Source organism: Humulus lupulus, chromosome 5, assembly GCF_963169125.1.
Source record: "Humulus lupulus chromosome 5, drHumLupu1.1, whole genome shotgun sequence".
NCBI lineage: Eukaryota > Viridiplantae > Streptophyta > Magnoliopsida > Rosales > Cannabaceae > Humulus > Humulus lupulus.
In genome coordinates this window covers 135,131,432-135,135,413 of record NC_084797.1, presented here as the reverse complement: position 1 = coordinate 135,135,413, position 3,982 = coordinate 135,131,432, and the positions used below count along the sequence as shown (strand labels likewise).

Below are 3,982 nucleotides of genomic sequence, written 5' to 3'. Positions count from 1 at the left end.
GTTTTACTTTTGTTAAATGAATAATTTAATTTTAAAAAAAGTAAATTATATAAATATATATTTATAAAAATTATGTATTTATTAAAAATAATTAAAACTATAATTTTTTTGTTTCTAAATTTTTCATATTAATAAATTTTGTATTTATAATTAATAATTTTTATATTAAAATTTAAATTAGCTATGATATAAAACATTTATTTTTCGGACACGCGGCTCCCGTTAGGGCGAAACGAAAATAAAAAGACCCAAAAAATTTATTTTCCCTCGAAATTTCTCTCCTTTGTCTCTCTCCCTTCCCTTGAATTACCCAAAACCTGAAACCCCAAGCAACCCCAAAAGTGGAGAACCCAAATCGGAACCGCCCAAAAAATTGAAGCTCCTTCATTCTCCGTCAGTTCCGCTGCCCCAAAAATTGGAGCTCCACCATTTTCCCTCCCTCAATTCTCCACCGTTCTCCCTCCCTTAGTTCACGTAAGGCAGCTTCTTTAAACTTTTTTTTAGTTATTTCTTCTTCTTCCTCATAGTTTTTGTCTTGTGCAGCTTCGGTAATCTTTGTGTCTCCATTTCCTCAAACCTCAGTTTCTCTCACTCAGCGTTCTCCCTCTCTCACTGGTATATATATAAATATATATTTCTGTTTTTTTTTTGTTTCTCACTGTGTTTTTTGTTTGGTTTCTTGTCTCTCATTTACGGTAAGTGTTTTTTCTTAATTTTTTATTTCCTTTTCTGTCCAGTGATTATTTTGAGTATTTGGTTCATCTTAGGCTATATATATATGTGTGTGTGTATGTTTTTGTTATGTTATTAGTTAGGCTGGTTTTTTTTAAATGTAATTTTTTTCCTGTTTTTTTCTAAGCATGTGTATGTCGGCTATATATATATGTGTATCTGTTTTGTATGAATTGAGATTGAAATGTGAAATGTTTGGGTGGCAATAAAAAGAATTTAGACTTTTGTTGCTCATCTTCTACATCCAGAATTTTTCTATTTTGGGCAGGAGTTGTGGTTTATAATTATATATGTGTGTGTATGTTCACATTTTTATTTTTTATTTTTGTGTGTGTGTGTTGAATTGTGTAACTGAGACTATTACATCCCCTGTACTTAATTTGATCCCTTAATTTTGCGGGTTTGAATCTGTGCTATTAGTTTTGAATCAAAATTTTTTTTTGCTCATTGTGATTTCACAGGCAAACATTCTTGATATTGAGAAAGCTATAGCGGAAGGCTGAGGTTTGTACTTATTGTATCAGTGCTAAGTTTGTTGTCGCTTAACTTTCATTTCAGATTTTATCTCTATGGGAATATGTAGACTCTTCTGCTCTGTAATTAACGGTTGATGGTGAAGTTGCAATTTTCACTTTGTCACCAAGTAATCTTCATTAATAATGCCCATTTCTAACATAAGCAAATAATAGTTGTATTTATATATTTTTTTTATATATATTCTATGCTAGTAGTTTAAGTAAATATGCATAGCTAAGTATTAATATTTCCTTTTGATTATTAATTAGAGTTGGTTTTGAATGTCTTGAATGATGCTGGAATAATAAGGAACAATGATAAAATTGATTTCCTTCTTATCGTAATTTGTTGATTTCTCTCTGTTAATAGTGACAATGTTTTTTTAGTTTTGAAATATATGTCTAGTTTTCTTTGAACATGAATATATGCCTAGTGTGTGTTCTATTTTGGTTTCAGGTGCTTTTTAAGTCTTGCAAGATATAGTCTAGTGATAAAAATTGGGGTAGTAATATAGTATGTTGCAACTTGTTATGTGTATATAAATATATATGTATGTATATATATATATTTAATTTTGTGCTTGTTTTTTTTTCTCACTGCCTGTTGACGCCGTTTTTCGTCAAACAGTGAAAGAAGAGCACGTAAACAATAACTGAAAATGGCCAATTGAAATAAAACAATATAAACACATGATTTTTACGTGGTTCAGCAGTTAAATCTGCCTAGTCCACGAGTCTTTGTTATTAAACTCAAGATTATCTCTAGGAGTTCTTCAAGAATGAATTCTCCAGAGTTTTCTCTCAAGGATCAGAATTTCGGTCCTTTACAATGGTGCATGGCCTCTCTATTTATAGAGAAGGCTAAAGAATACTATCCCACATATTTTGGGTAGTTACTCTTTTCGTATAAATAAAATTAATGGCTTTAAATGCCTATAATCAGATATAAAAGGAAATGTCCCCTGAAGACCAAGGGACGTATAACTGACCAAATAATATCCCATGATTCTAGGGGATTTACAATAATAAATGAGGATTACATCTCATATTTATAACACGTGTAGATATTCAAGGTGGCTATCACGTATCTCTAAGGCTTTAGCCTCCCAGGTTTCCCGTCACCTTTCGAGCTAGAGACATCTTCTGAGGTCACATGGCTTTTCGAGATCGTATGTGCGTCGAGCTCGGGAACCCTGACCCGAGGTCATTCTCGGAGATGAATGCTTGCCCGGAGCTATCTTTCGAGATCATGAATACTTCGAGGTCACCATACTCGAGGTTGTCTATGTCCTGCAGGCTCGACATGCAGTCCTGGAGCATGTTTCCAACCTTGTGAGTCTACTTACTTGCGAATTCCAACTTTCGAGGTCGTATTTTGCATAGCTCAAAATCTGGGTGTAACACTACCCTTCTCTCAATTATGGGAAGTATTTTTTTTTAGGTTTTAATTTCCCTTTCTGTTTTGTTAAATTTATGGGTTTTTTTTTTTTTGTATTTTTCTGCTCCGGTCTCTCTACTGTCTTTGCTATGTGTGTGTGTTTCTACGTCAAGTTAGATTAGTTTATAAATTAGTAAGCAGTTAACGATGAAATCTTTCTTTACCGTCCTTTGTTTATATATTGGTAAGAAAAAGACATATGACTTTATATTTTGGATATGCTCAAGTTGTTATGGTTCCTTTTAATGTGTACAACTTGTTGGTACGAATATCTTTTATTAATTTAGAAATTCAGTACAAAAGAATGCACTATGGGAAATAACTAAGAAGGAAACATTTTTCTCTATTGGAAGTTATTTTTTCTTAATGGATAATGGAATACAAGAACTTATTCTTAATTTTTGTTTTCCGCAAATTTGTTTCCTTAGAAAAAGTTATCTGCAATGGTCATTAATTTTCTTACTTTCTGTGAGTGATTATATTCTCATATGGGTCTTGTTTGCCTACATAGTGAATATGTAGCTCTATTAATTGAGGTTGGAACACCTAGTAACAAGATATAGCTCTTTTGGGTCAATGGAGAAAGTCCATGAGTTCCCACGAAAAGAAACAAGTTTAACAAATGGGAACCTGATTTCATTTTGAACTGGTAATGCAACGTACGGGTATTCTTTCTTTCTCTCCCTTGTTTTTTGCTCTTTTAAGTGTCACTATTGTCAAAAGTAACAAGTAGGAAAGTGTTTTAGGATGGATTAAGTTGGACAGTTCTTTGAGAACTTGTGAGTTTATCAACATTATTGTCTCTTTGAATCCTAGCTGCCGCTGGATGGTCTAGATGTAGTAATATTTACTGTTGTATTTTTAGCAGAATCAACAAGCAAAAAGTTTCAATTGCACGTGCATATTTCTTGTGTACAAATTGGCTGGTTTTCTTTTGTTCCACTCATTATTTGGGTATACTCTTTGGAGCCCAACCAAACGAATCAACCCCTTAAAGATAAACTTTCATCAATAGGTAAGTGAATAAATACTGCTAGCAACTTTTTTATACCAGGTACATTAGTTGCTAAAAGTTTCATCTTTGATTTTTTTTCCTATAATAAATTTTGTTTCCCTTTGAAAGAAAATGTCCATATATTGCTGGTAATAAATTTATTGGTTGCACACTAAGTTCATGATGTCAAATTTCCACATGAACTTGTGTTTTTGTAAGTATTGAAGACTTGGGTCCTATAATGTTTTGGTATATATTGACTTGTTTATTTTGGTTTAATATACCTTGAATGAAATAAAGTAT

General features: G+C 32.3%; 1 long non-coding RNA gene across 2 annotated transcripts; it reads left to right on the top strand.

Annotated features, from left to right (window-relative positions):
* The first annotated feature begins 232 nt into the window (after nt 1-232).
* On the top strand, nt 233-3,700 carry LOC133777680 (uncharacterized). 2 transcript variants are annotated; one of them, XR_009868770.1, is made up of 4 exons: nt 233-474; nt 544-615; nt 1,194-1,375; nt 3,197-3,700. It is a non-coding gene; the product is annotated as an uncharacterized LOC133777680 (long non-coding RNA). The 2 variants fall into 2 exon arrangements; XR_009868769.1 differs by lacking the exon at nt 3,197-3,700 and having other exon boundaries at nt 1,194-1,434.
* The last annotated feature ends 282 nt before the right edge of the window (nt 3,701-3,982 follow it).